Below are 14,512 nucleotides of genomic sequence, written 5' to 3'. Positions count from 1 at the left end.
TCTCTCTCTCAGCAGCTCTCAACCTTTATTGCACGTTGGATTCAGATATTCACAAACTAGTAGGCATCTGATACAGGACAGTTTGTCTGGTAATGGCAGCCTGGTGTCAAGCCAGACAGGTAATAGATCACATTCCCCCGACAGCTCTGAATAGTGAGGCCACTCTGCATGACGTGCACCCTTGAAACATTCATCTTGATAAGGTTCACGTCATTCAGTGAAAGGGACCAATCGTCCACAATGGTCACGACGGAGCAACTGATTTTCTATAGGCAGCGTCAATGCGGAAATCTAGGCGCAGACAGCGGGGTGTAAGATTATGGTAAAGTTCATTGTGGATACTTATGATCTGACCCCGAATGCTACGTGTGCAGAGGTTGGGAGAATAGTGACACGTTTTAAAACTCCAGTTGTTCGTGTGTAATTGATTACAAAATAATCACATTTTGAACCAACCGAGGCCAAATGTCATGTATTACTGGCCCGTATTACTGAATGTTAAACGTGCTCGCCGTGTGGTAGTCTTAGGTTAGCTTAGCAATTAGCATGGATTTTCCTTTCTTTGTCATCCCTTTGTGGAACGATACTTGTCAGATGTGTAGCTTATTAGCTGCCATGGAGGTGATGATTACTGACTCCGGAGCAAGTCTGCAACATGTTTATAGAAGCTAGCTAGCAAAGCTTGTTGCTAGCTATAGTTGGTTGTGGCGTATTAAGTAGCGCCGGGCTTGCCTCGATGGAGTGGAGTGAGTGGAGTTGTCTTGCTTGTGTGGATTTTCTCCAGGTTTCAGCTTCCTCACACATTCCAAAAACATGCGTTAGATTAATTGAATCCATTAGTGAAAAAGTAAATTATTGTTCCTCTATATGCCCTGCGATTAGTTGGTGTCCCATGATGCGCTACCTCTGGCCCAAAGTCAGGCAGGATAGGGTTCAATTCACCTATGCCCCCCCCCCTCGAACCATGATCAGGATGGATGAAAGCTTTTGAGAGTGTGTTTACGTAAAAATGCTTATCTTGCATTTCAAATCAGTATTAAATCGGAACGAAATTTTGTCAAATATTTCCATATGCTGTACTAAAGAGTAATTTACATATAGTAATAACTATTTGTAGTCTTTAAAAAGATGATATGACACTAGGCTGAAAGTATGAATTAATAACGCTTTGTCAAATGTATGCGAAAACAGGACAAATAAGGCATATTAGCTGGTGGGAAGAGAAACACCAACTGGGGCTCAGTCACAGAGTCTTAGCTCAATGCCTACATATGTGCTATTAAAGCCAGCCACGCAGCTTTTAATTAAGGGTGATGTCACATCCCATTGAGCAGAGTTCTGCCGTCTCGTCAGTCTCCCGAGGGCAGCGAAAACGTACCTACATGAAGGTTCACATTAATCCCCAAACACATACACTTATGAAAGAAACAGAAGTAGCAAGATCAGAAAGGAAGGGGCAATAGATGAGGGGAGAAGAGCTAGGAAACATATGAATGCAAGAATGTGGTAATGTAAGTGAAAACGTATGCATACAATGAATGCTTGTCAGTGGATGGGAAGGAAAAGATACAGAGTACAGATACAGGTTTTACATCATAGTTGAGCCAACACAGCCAGCCAGCCAAAAAAAAAAGAGCATTTTTGGAGAATGGGGAAAGAGGCTGGTTAATGTATTTACTTGTTTACAGATGTTGAACCAAGATAGCAATGGGGTAGTTGCCACAGACTTCCGGCTTCCGGGTTTTACACATCAGCGCCGTTCCCGGCCACTGCTGGTCGCGTTCCAACACGACCCCAACCGCGCGCTCCCGCTCATCGGCTCGGATATCTGAAATGCTTCGGACACTAAGACAGACACTGCACACTGGCAGCCTCGCACCCGTTGACGGGAACGCGCAACCGAGGGGGACAAAGGCGGAAGCGCAAGTACGGGGATGCGGCCCACACGACGCAAACCGGAAACGGAAACAACGTTGATGGGTGAAAACCCCGGAAGTCGGAAGTCCCGCCTCCTCCGTGGAATATAGTCCATAGCATTCGCCAAAGTTTTAGCAAAACCTGATTAACTAGCGTTAATATATATATATATATATATATATATATATATATATATATATATATATATATATATATATATATGTGCATTTTTTACATTTCTGTCAGGGAAAGAGGAGCCTCTTCTCTTTGTTGTGGCGTGGCGCTAATGAAGCAGCTATACGTTCCTATCCCGCAATCGAAGTCACGTAAGAAACATGGGGCAAAGCGACATTTCATCTTCATTAGCATAAACGGTTTAAATGGCTCCTAAAGTGAAACTGCTAAAGACTGCGCTCATCATATTAGTCCGCTTACAAAGGTTTACAATGACCTTTCAAGTCATGCACACTCCCCCTTCTACAGTCTATACGTTGATTGCAGTGAACTCTGCTCTCTCTTTCAAACAGAACGATCCAGTAGATTTGCACTGCATAAACAACAGCCGAGGATGTTCTGCATTTTAATGACATCTTAATTGAGATGCTTGACCTTTTAAACGGCAGAATGATATGCTAATGAGTGCTGATTATGAGTCCTGTAAGAAACAGAGACACAGACGTGCAAGCGAAGTCAATGTTGCGTTTAATCTTGTAAAAAATCTGGTATTTTCGTGCCCTGTTTAACGTATAAATGCTTTATTTCAGCTCCATGTTCTAGACCAGAGGTTATGCTTACTCTTTATTTTTGAAGGACAATTTGGCCTTTAATCTTCCATAATTCTGGCCATAAAGGATAACGACGGGATGTATCTTAAGTAGCCATAAAATGTACTTCATTAAGTTGGAAATAAAATATAAACAATTTAATTCAGCTGCACATGCATTTACTGTAGCTCCTGTGAGGTTTTTGTTCAATACACTGTAATAATAATAATAATAAAACACAAGGTAGGTCATGAGTTGTTAGCCAATGATATACATACTGTATTTCACATAAAATTTGTTAATGTGACTTAATAACCATGTAACTAACCAAATGTTCATAAAATTAAAGCTTCTCGCCATTTTCAAACAAGTTAAATCTGAACTATAAATGTTTATCCACATTTTAGATAGTTTCAGTAAAAATAAAATAAATAAATAATCATTGTCTTTATAACATAAATAGTTCTTCAAGTGTTTAAAAACAAAAACATTCTGATCATTCAGATAATTAAAAAAAAAAGTTATGCTTCTTCACTTCCTCTATAGGTTTTAGCAGCGAAAATATATCGACATAAAGCCTCTGGCAGCTGGAAGATGTTCCACTAGGTTATCACAGGGACAATGAGGCGCTCTAAAATTGCCTCACCAGTGCAAAGCCTCTATAACTTCTACATACGCTGGCTGTTACGGAATGTAATTCGCATCCATGGCTGCCAACGAGGTCTCTAAAGCTAAATTTAGATGCGTTTTAGCTAGCTGATTGCCCATCGCGGTTTCACCTGCTACCATTAAAGCCACATTTGATCCCTCAATTCATGATGGCTTTTTTTTTTTTTTTTTTTACTTGTGAATGTGAAGACAGTGTATGTGGATGGGCATCTCATTGGACTTTTTTTTTCTTCATGCATGAAAATGCACAAATTGTAATAACAGCAACAGTATCCTCCCCGATGTTGCAAGACGGTAGCAGGCATTAACATAGCACAGCGGTGCTGCAGCACCTTCAAAAGTAATCTTCTCATGATTAATGAGCTGAGCCTCTACCTATGCTATGCAGCAGCAGTGCAAAGTCTATTAAACAAATATTAAGAGTGTCGTATGTCCATGTCAGGTTGTAGCAACCACTACGAGGAGCAAAAAAGGCCTTACGAATGTTATTTTCAAGGAAACATTTTTGGGGGGAATGATTCAGGCTTGTAGTGAATCTTTGCAGTTGGATTACTCTCCAGCGCCCGTAAATCTCCTGCAGGGTTTTATTCTTATACAAATTTAATGATGACTGTAAAGCACATTTTAGCCCGCCTTGATCTCACAGACTTTTCTGGCAGCTAATCATCACCACCAAACCCCCAGAAATGCACATTTAAATGAAATTGGTGTGCGCCAGTGAAATATAGTCCCTAAGCAGACTCCATGAACTCCTTAACGTCGAACTAATGAGGGTCTCCAGTCTCTGATCTATTTTTGCTGAATGTATCACATTGGTTTGCATGCTGCGAATGATTTTGCATGATAACTTAGCATGTGTTGCTCACTTATCAGCAGCGACCCAAATCAATTTTAGGTTGACGAGTGACGACACTTGAAAAAGTTCACAAAAGTAAAGCTTCGTCTCCAGGTTATTACGTCCAACAATGTCCAAAAAGCACTGTGTCTGTGTGCTAACGACAACTTTATTTATCATAGAATAACGAACGCGATGACATGACACTGCACTGTGTGCTTACTGTATGCTTGTGGTTATTCTCATTCATCCACCTCATTTATTTCTCAATCATTACTGTAGTAATGTGTGTTGAAAATGTAGCTAATGGTGAATCTGAATGATATTACACATTGTCTTTTTATTTTAATACATTTTTAATTAAAAAATAATATTTTTTTACATTTAAAAAAATATATATTTTCGGCGTTTTCGATTTTCGGCCAAGCGTTTCTCATTTTCGGTTATCGGTTTCAGCCAAAAAGTTTCATTTCGGTGCATCCCTACAATAAAGTGTGATGATGTTGCTTTGTAAATGGTGAAGAGTGATGGAGCTACAATGAGGAATACAGTAAAAATGGCACGACAGAGAAATCTGCAAAGTTGGCAAAGAGTCACTGAAATTATGAGCCAATTGAGAGAAAAAAAGAGAGGGGGGAGAGAGGGATCCTGCATAAAGAAAGGATTAATCTGGCAGAGGGGCTGCGCAGTCCGCCAACGCCACCATCTTGACCCGCCGATGCCGATGGCCAGTGGCAAGGAAAGGTCCGAGACGACTGGTCGCAACGGCGAGCTGCAATACCATGCCAGAGCCCGGTCACTGGTTGGGAACTGCCTCAACGTGGTGAGCGTGCCGCGTGGACAATTGTTGTCTGGGTGTCCCTGCCCATAGACGAGTGCGAGCCAACGCTAACAAGCTCCATCTGCCCGGGTTTGTGTATCAGGGTTTTCCTTCCCAGTAGGGGTGTGACGCTCCCCAGCGGGCTGGGGGCCCTTTTACGGCGAGGCCACCTGCTCGTCGTAGGGCACATGAGCTGCTTTTCCACCAACAAGCTCAGGACCTTTGAGTTCTGGGTAAAGGGACTTCTTGGTTGTAAAAGTAAAAGTTCCCAAGGGAATTTATAATTTGTCTTTCCACAGCGTCTTAAGAGTTCTCTGTAAATCATTCAAATGAGTTTTGATGACGTATGTAGCGAAGCCCAACCATTAATAATGTAATTATTAATCAGAATGTCATGTTTAGACTAGTGAGTTCACATAAGATGTTATTGTCAAGAAATGTTTAAGGTTGTCTTCCACCTTAAGAGCACAACTGATTATGAGTGGGCTAACCCCTTGAAATTCACAGTAAGGGACACACCCAAGTTCAATAACTGAAATATATGAAACAAAATGTAGCCCAAAGTGTCAACCATAACATTCAAAATAAAAAATAACTGGAGGGGGGGCCACAGACAATTTCACAAAAAAGTGCGAGAAAAATCAGACAACTATATCTCGGACACCGTTGATCTGATCAAGCTAAAATTGGGAAACTTGGCTTTCCGTGTTATGCTATAATTATATACTAAAATACCAAATTTGACCAAAATATGAAATAGTAGGGTTACATTTGGTGAACAGATGTGGAATGACCCTATAATGCTACGTGGACCAGCAAAATCTAGTGTACAAAAACAAGCTTCGGCTATCACTGCTTATCTTAAAATACTACAGCAGCGCAAACTGAAACTCTTTGCCACCAAAATGTGCGTCCAACAGCGCACAGACAGCAACTATGAGTTAAGAAGTTCAACTTCCTTGAAATACATAGACAGCCAATAAAAGTGGATATTGGCACTGGATATTGGAATTGTGCACTTAGACTTGCAGTGTAAATTCAGCCATTGAGAGTTTGTGAAAGTTGTCATTCAGCACAGGCTGCTGATAATGGAAGCCGGTGGCAGTAAATATGTGGAAAACGAGACCAGAGAGGCTCACAAAGACCATTCAACCGTCCGACCTAAAATTATGCTTTGTCACGTCCTTGGCTTGCTTTCACAAAATTGACCGAATGATTGTGGTTTTGAGTTGCTGTCAGCAGCTTGCATGATTGAAGTGTAAAGCCGACTGCGTGATTCGCACCGAATCCAGTCAATTGTGTTGAATGATGTCATTCCCTTCAGCTGTCAAACTTTATGAATTTACTTCATCACTCTACTTTTGCAGATGTGTTAGACCCTATTACAGCGCTCTGTGTCTTCATCAGGGTGACATGGTGTTAAGTGTAAGGTAATTGACCAATTCTTGTGCCCATCTAATTTCATTCTCCTCTCAGCCTACAGGTGCCACCGAGTCATACATCTGCCTTACGACGTGTTATGTAAGCCGCTGTTCGTTTACCGTCGCCGACATTGTCTTTTGCTGTTGAAGAGTGGAAAACAGCAACACAATATTGCCAAGAATGATTCTGAGAGGCGAAAGGAGACAAATGATGTGATTGTTGGCCCTTAGTGTGAGATATCACATGTGGCAGACCAATTTCCATCACGGGCGGGAGTTGCCTGTCTAGCACAGCCATTAATTTTTCATTTTTGAAAGGAAAATCTTTTTTTTCGAGAGCTGTCTGTCTTGCTACTCCCAACAATGGCGGTAGAATTGGCCTCGTTCCTATGAAGAATCAATCATACATGGAACTATCATTACAAAAACATGACATCGGACTTGTTACACTTTTTTTGTTTTATCTCTACAAATGTTCTTTGCAAACATCCGTTACACCAGTTGTATTACGAGCTACATTTAGGTCCAATGTGAGACAAGAATGGTAGAAAAAATGTTTGGATGTTAACATGCCAGTAATGACAAGTTCTACTTCTGAATTCCCCCTGATGAGCACCGTTCAGAAATATCTGTGAGCCAGAGTTCCCCATTTTTTTTTTTATATCAATGACCCACCCTCCTCTGCCTCTAATTGGCTGGTACTCTCTACCAATCAGAGTCAGAGAAAAACTGCCCTTCAAATATGGTGGAGTGTAAGCAGCCGGAAATTTTTAGCTCAAGGGAGACGTGGTTGCGGTTTGAGTCAAACACTAACTTGGGTGGACGCCACAATTAGACATATCCACCGCTAATAGTGTATGAATGCGCATCCGCGACCCGTTCTTGATAAAAAAGGTATCAGTACTTGTGACGGCGACCATTTCATTTCATATTATATTGGGATATATACATCTTTCTTTAACGTTATATCATTATTTTTACGTACATTTTAGAGTTGAGTATTCATAACCCCTACCCAGAACATCCTTAACTAGAAGACTGTATATAATATTTAAAATGCCTTAATCAATGGTATGGTGGAAAAAGCCACGTTTTTAACTTGGATTTCAAAACATTTTCCGTCTGGGCTGATTTCACTTTTGTTAGTTTATTCCATTTGCATGCTGCTTAACAGCTACAGTATATGCCGCTTCACCATGTTTGCTTTGCACTTTGGGCTCCACTAATTGACCTGACACAGGATACCTCAGAACCCGACTGGATTTATATTCAATCAACATTTTTTTTAATGTTTTTAGGACCCAAAACCTGGCAACCAGTTCAGGGTGTACCCCGCCTACTGCCCGAAGCCAGCTGGGATAGGCCCCAGCCCCCAACTCCAGATTTAATAAAAAAATTATATAAAAAAAAAAAAGAACCTGATTAATTTATCAGAGTCCTCCTTTTTTTTCTTCTTTTTTTTTCTTTTTTTTTTAAGAGCTCAGTATTGTTCATTCGGAAATGTCATCATCATTGCTCTTTTTTTTTTTTTTTTTTTTTTTTTTTTTTAAATATATATATATATATATATACACATATATACATACATATATACATATATACATACATACATACATACTTTTTTTTTTTTTTTTGTGTGTGTGGGTGAGTATGTGTGTGTGCGTGCGTGCGTGCGTGTGTTTGTTAGCTCACCAGAAAACCTATTAGAAAAAAAAATCTTATACCGTTCACCTAAATCGAACACCAGGAGACCCGAGGGGACCGAAGAAAACCAAGGAAGGTGAAATCCAGCACCGACCAGACACCCCCCACCAGAACTCCTCCCCAGCCCAAGAAACATCCAGACCCCAACAAATCCAAAAAACATAAAGTCAGGGAGGCCTCAAGAGACCAACGGAGAGACCGAGAAAAGGAAGGAAGGACAGACGAAGCCGCGTGAGATCCGAGACACCAGCCTCCACCGATTCAATAACCTGAGGAGGAAACAGATTGTGTCTGAGTTTCGGTAGATGCTGGTGTGGTGGATCTGGCATGCATGAAAATCTCCACCAAAGAGGGGAGCCGTCGACCCCCGCCGGAACAGAGCAAGCGCAACACCTCAGGGCCCCCCAGGCCGCGGCAGCGCCAAAGGACGACCCCCGGGCCCCACCAGGGCCACCGGCCGGAGAGCAAACCCAGGAGCAGGAGCGCCCCCCGCCCCAACACGGCCCGCGCCCCCGGCCCAACGCAGCAGGACGGGGCACTGCAGGCCCACCAGGCACCCCACCGGCCCCCAACCCCCGCCCCCCCACCACCCCCCGCCCCCCATCCACCCCCCGCCACCCACCCCAACCCAGCCCCAGCCGCCCCCATGCCCCCAATCCCCCAGACACCCCCACCCCCAGCACCCCCCCACCCCGCAACCCCCACCACCGCCCCCCCCCCCAACAAAGCCGCCCCCCCCCCGACCAACCGGCAGCCCCCCAACCCCCGACCCCCAGCCCCCGGGGACCACCCGCACCCAGGCACCGGCGCCGAAGAGGGGCCGGACAGCGGAGCGGAGAGGGCAGCCGCGCCCACCCCACCCCCCGCCGTGTGGAAGGACGGAACACCGGGGGCAGAAGGGGGAGATGGGGGCACCGGAGGGCGGCCGACACCCCCGAACCCCAGGCCCAGCGGGGGAAGGCCCCGGTCGTCACCCCAGCGTTCTTTGTGAAAATTAACCCCTGTTACTGAGTCCGCCAGCTCGCGGACTGGCGAACTCTACCCCTAAACCGTGAATGTGACCCCACCCAGTGTATATACAAGTGTGTGTGTGTGGTGCATTAAAATTAGGAGCAGGTGAACCGGAGCCGATGGAAATGATATTCCCACGCTCCGATCCACCCGCCACCCAAGCATGTTGCTGAGTGTATGTGGTGCATTAAAAAAAAATAGATAGGGCGGGGGGGGGGGGGGGGGGGGGCGGGTGGCGACACGGACAGGGGACCGCAGCACTGCTCTATACTGCGGCCCCCAACCGATGGCACCCCCACAAGCCCCCAAGCCCCCCCCCCCCACCCACAAGTTGTGTGGTGTATTAAAATTGGAGGGGAGTTGTAGGGTGAAGACGGTGTTTCCACCCTACCCCACCCCCCAAAGTGTGTTATGTGCCCTATATGTCTATAAAAGTGTATTGTGCAAACCTAGTGTAGTGAGTTAAGAGGTGTGACCAGCGGGGCCCCCCCCAACCGGGCGGGGGCAGGAGGCGCACCGGCCCACCAAGCCCCCACCCACCCCACCAGGACCCCGGCGGGCATATGGGACCCGTCCGGCGGGGCGATAGGGCTCGCCCCCCGGATACTGGGTCCCGCCCGAGGTGTCAGGACGCCCACCGGAGCGGGGCGGGCACGACACCAAACCCCAGCCACCCCCGCCGGCCCCCATAGCACCGAGACCCGGGCCATGGATGGAGCCCCCGGCCCAGGGGAGGGGAAGGAAGGCGTACCGGGGAAGGGGAAGGGAGGAGGGAAGGGGACGACAAGAAGGGCAGGGGGCAGCGGCAGGGACGCAAGGAGAGGGGGAGAGGAGGAGGAAGGGCGACGAGGGAGAGGGGACAGGGAGGCGGAGGACGGGCGGGGAGAGGCGAGGAGGGAGAGGCAGCAAGGGGGAGGAAGGGGGAGGGGAGAGGGAACCACCGGGCACCCCGGCGGCCCACAGGCCCCGAACCGCGTCGCCGGGCCCAGAGCGACGGACCGCGCCGGAACGGCGCCGCCCCCGACACCAGGGAAAGCCCCGCAACGCAGCACCCCCCAAGAGACCCAGGGAACGGCCAAGACGCAGCCGCCACCCAGCAGCCAACAGAGGGGCAGACCCGCCCACTCCCCGCCAGGGGGGACAGCACCCACAGAATTAACCCACTGGCATGCCGTGAATCCGAATATCAACCCCTGGTGCCCATCGGAGGTGAATCCGCTCGATCCCGCTGGCAGCAGCCGGGTTCCTGACTATGGAAACACAACCATTAGTTACAAATTGCCTAATACAGAAACATCAATGCCAGTTATAACGCTGCTGTGGCTCTCGCTAACAGGCAGAATTGAAATCCAAGTTTAGGTTAAAAAATTCTATATACGTAGACCATGTTTCTTTAAATTTTGACATTTGGTTTTTATTTGAGGCAGATATTTTTTCCATTAAAATATGATTTATGAGGAGGTTAGACCATTGGTCGATATTCAAAGTTTGTTTATTTTTCCAGTTAACAAGAATTGTTTTTTTTGCGATAGTAAGGGCTACAAGTATAGATTGAAATTGTTTATGTGGTAAGTCAATTGTTGTTAAGTCACCTAGCAAACACAAGTTTGGAGAAAACGGTATCCTACAGTCCAAGACAGCGGAAAGTTTTTCTAAGACTTTAGTCCAGAAACACATAACCGGAGTACATAACCATAAAGCATGAAAATAAGTGTCTGTAGTGTTTTGTAAACACTGGAGACAAATGTCGGAGTCTGAGAGTCCCATTTTCTTCATCATATATTGAGTAATGTATGTTCTGTGAATAATTTTATATTGGATAAGTTGTAAATTTGTGTGTTTTGTCATTTTAAAAACATTTTCACAAACTTGAATCCAAAAGACAGATTCCGGAGCTATAGACAAGTCTGTTTCCCATTTTGAGATGGGTAAAGACGTTTTATCAGTATATGAAAGTAACTTATATATTTTTGAGAGTTTTTTTGTTGTTGTTGGAGAAAGCTTGGTAATATCTTTAGCTAAAACAGGCGGTTGGAGCGTACCCTGGAGTGTTGGAATTTGTTTCTTTATCATACTTTTAACTTGCAAATAATGTAAAAAGTTTCCGTTTTTTATTTTATATTTTTGGAGCAAGGATGTATATGATATAAACATATTATCTGAGAAGAGATGGTGGAGATGTGTAATTCCTTTCTGCTCCCACACATTCAAATAAAACGATTGGTTGTTAATTTGAAAGTCGGGGTTATGCCATAGGGGAGAAAGCCCGCTGGGCTCCACTTTGGCTTTTGTCATTTCTAGTGCCTTCCACCAGGCAGTCAGGGTGGCGGAAATCATTGGATTTTTAAAGCAGTTATGGCGCTTAATCGATGTTGTAATAAAGAGTAAATCTAGGAGTCTGAGGTTATTACAATCCTTCTGTTCTAGTTCCAGCCAACAGTTAGTATCTCGATTGGGTTGTGCCCATAAAATAATATATTGTAGCTGGTTTATCAGAGTCCTGATCAGGAGACAATATCCGATTTCGGACCGGGACATCCCAACTTTAAAGTGGAAATTCTGACATTAAAGTCAGGACCTTTTCAAGTGAGAATTGTGAGATAAAATGAAAATACCAGTAGGCCTACTTCCCCCCGCTTCACTGGACCTTATCATTTTCTGTACATCCCAGATTGTTATATTAGTAATGTATTCATTAGTATTTGGATTTGTTTATTCCAAATATAATGTGTGAATTGTAAATGTCGTTTCCCGACCAGCATCATGGAAAATATTCCGTTCTTGTCTTCAGGTACTATCAAAATAGCTGTATCCCCACCACATATTACAGTTACCTCTGCAGCGTCAAAATGCCTCTCTTTCCGCCCTTCTACTTCTGTCCATTTTTTTTTATACCAAATCCCCTCCGACGGACACAGGAAATAAGTCTCTGAGAAATGAAGCAGCACAAAACCCACAACAGCCTCTCATTATCCACTAAATAGCAGCAGATTAATTACAATGACAGTGACAGATGGCTTGTTGCTGGATCATTGAGATGGGACCCACGGGAGGGCCACAAACATCGCAGGTACACAACGTTGACTCTACAGCGGCCTCACGTGTCCTCGACAATCTTCTAACCTCCCTGACAGACACATCATCATCACTGCCCCATGAGACATTGCTTCTGTTTTCCCGCATTTGACTTGAGCATTAATTCTGGGCGCGACCCCTGCGGTTTTCAGAGCTGCCTCTCAGCGACCACAAAAGATATTGAGTCGTATTTCTTTTTAAACTTGTAATCTATTTTTCATTAGATGAACAGGGTCGTAGCTTGTTTCCATTTTTGTTAGCAGGATAGTGAAGTGTGTCCAGATGATGATCTCAACGAGATCAAATCTCGTTGAGCTGCAAGTGCAGCATAAAAACAAAGCAAAAGTGTTTCGTAACTCACAGCCACCAACATAAGCATTCAAATCAGCACCTCTAAGTTGACTTAGAAAGATGTACACGCTGCTTTCCATCCATGCTCTACATCCACTTCATCATTGTTTCTGTCTGCACTATGGATGTACAGATACGGACAAAATTGCACCAGTGTTGTGACTTGAGGGAAAAATGTTGCATACAGATGAAATACATGGCTTGAGATGACCTCACAGACAACTTTCGCCAAGTTGTAAAGTGGAAGCTACAGTAAACCCCACCCCACCCTCCCACAATATCTTATATCGGCATATCTTAATTGTTCCATTTCTCGTTAATATTTTCCCACCCTGCTACAATTCTCACCAATTGTCTGCTCCCTAGTAAGCCACTTTTAATGCGTGCTTCGAATAAAGTAACAAGTGTGCACTTAAAACTATATCGGCAGCTTTTTGTCTAATGAAGAGTTGTTATTGTGCTGCTGTCATAAAATGGAGTCTAAATTTTGCTACGCAGTGGCAAAGCAACTTTCAGATTCTCGCAGATCTTTTTTTTTTTGCTATAGCAAAGATAACGAGATACATAAAGAGATGACTTTTTGTTGTTGTGGTGGTGGTGGTGGAACAGAGAGACATGCCACTGACTGTTCAGTTTTTCACACCTAACACCGAAACGCATCGTGTTGAAAACAAAAGATGAAGAGATAAAGGAACAACCAGGGGTTTAATGGTGAATTTGATACTAAAAAAGAAAAGAAAAAAGAAGCAGATTTAAGGGGTTTAATCCTTTTTAGTGTATTTTTTCCTTCACCAGCTGTTTAAAGGTGAAAACAGTGGGCAATATTGATTTAAGTCTTGATTGACTTTGAACACCAATAGCACCAGGAGTGTAAAGTTTGCTCATGTTATTTTTCAGCAGGGCGTCTTTTACACAGCTTAGATAAAATGATCCTTCAAACGCAGAGGATAAAGTGACTCATCGAAAACCTATTGAGGGACATACAAGAGATGGACAAAAGAATTAGGAGACCCACTGGGAGTAAAAATAAAAGAACTTTCTGAGACTCCCCTCTTTAGCATCTTCCGCTCTTCAGGTTGTGTGAGGTCATTCCAGTTCATCCCAAAGGAGGTCAGGACTTCTTTCACATATAACTCATTCAAGGATGTCCTTTGGGACCATGCTTGATGCACTGATTCAGGTTAGACATGTCCCAGAACGTTCCGTAAAATGTGTTTGTCATTATTAAATTGTTGCCATCATCAAACATTTCATGGTGTACTTAATGATAATTGTTTCACGGTCAAAAGGAATATCAGGATGCACAGGCTGAGAAAATGCTTTGATGCTGGCTCAAAGGAGGTCTTCGAAGTGCGTTGATGCAAAAATTGTAAGACATTTAAGGCATGTTTTCCGCACAATTTGTGGTAGAATACCAAATTTGACACACTTTGAAACTAGCCCTAAACTGAGCAATGCCGCTGAACAATTCAGTCGCGTCACGTTGTACATTCATGGTTCGAGTATCAGCTTTCATTGGTTTGCCTGTCATTCCAAATGTCACATTTGCATGTGAATGACATTGCAACATGTTACAGCCAATCAAAATGACAAATTATGTCACATGATATTTTACAACAAAAACTGCAATGGTCTGCACCCCCCAAATTAAAGTGGCTAAACAAATTAGCCAACAACATTTTCTGGGGCAGTTTTGTATGTAGAATCCAAATAGCTCAGTTTTTCTCTACGTGCTCGAGCTTTTTATTTTCTATCTTTTTCATTTGTTATTTTTGTTATGACATTTAAAAAAAAAGTACAATAATAATCAGATCTAGAAAATTCTTGTTTATTTTTTGATCTAGACAAGTGTAATGTGTGCTAATTTGTTTGCTAGCGCCCACTTCCGACTACACTTGGACCGCGTTGCTTGGTTTGCAGCACACGAAAGGCATTCAAGAATTGA

The 14,512-nt window shown here is 43.9% G+C and overlaps 1 protein-coding gene across 4 annotated transcripts in view; it reads left to right on the top strand.

Annotated features, from left to right (window-relative positions):
- grik4 (glutamate receptor, ionotropic, kainate 4) overlaps positions 1–14,512 on the top strand; it is a 299,291-nt gene that overhangs the window by 37,671 nt on the left and 247,108 nt on the right. The window lies entirely within an intron of this gene.

The sequence above is a fragment of the Leptonotus elevatus genome, chromosome 7 (assembly GCF_054856555.1).
Source record: "Leptonotus elevatus isolate MCC_2025b chromosome 7, RoL_Lele_1.0, whole genome shotgun sequence".
In the NCBI taxonomy this organism is placed as follows: domain Eukaryota; kingdom Metazoa; phylum Chordata; class Actinopteri; order Syngnathiformes; family Syngnathidae; genus Leptonotus; species Leptonotus elevatus.
This window is presented reverse-complemented; position numbering and strand designations above follow the sequence as displayed.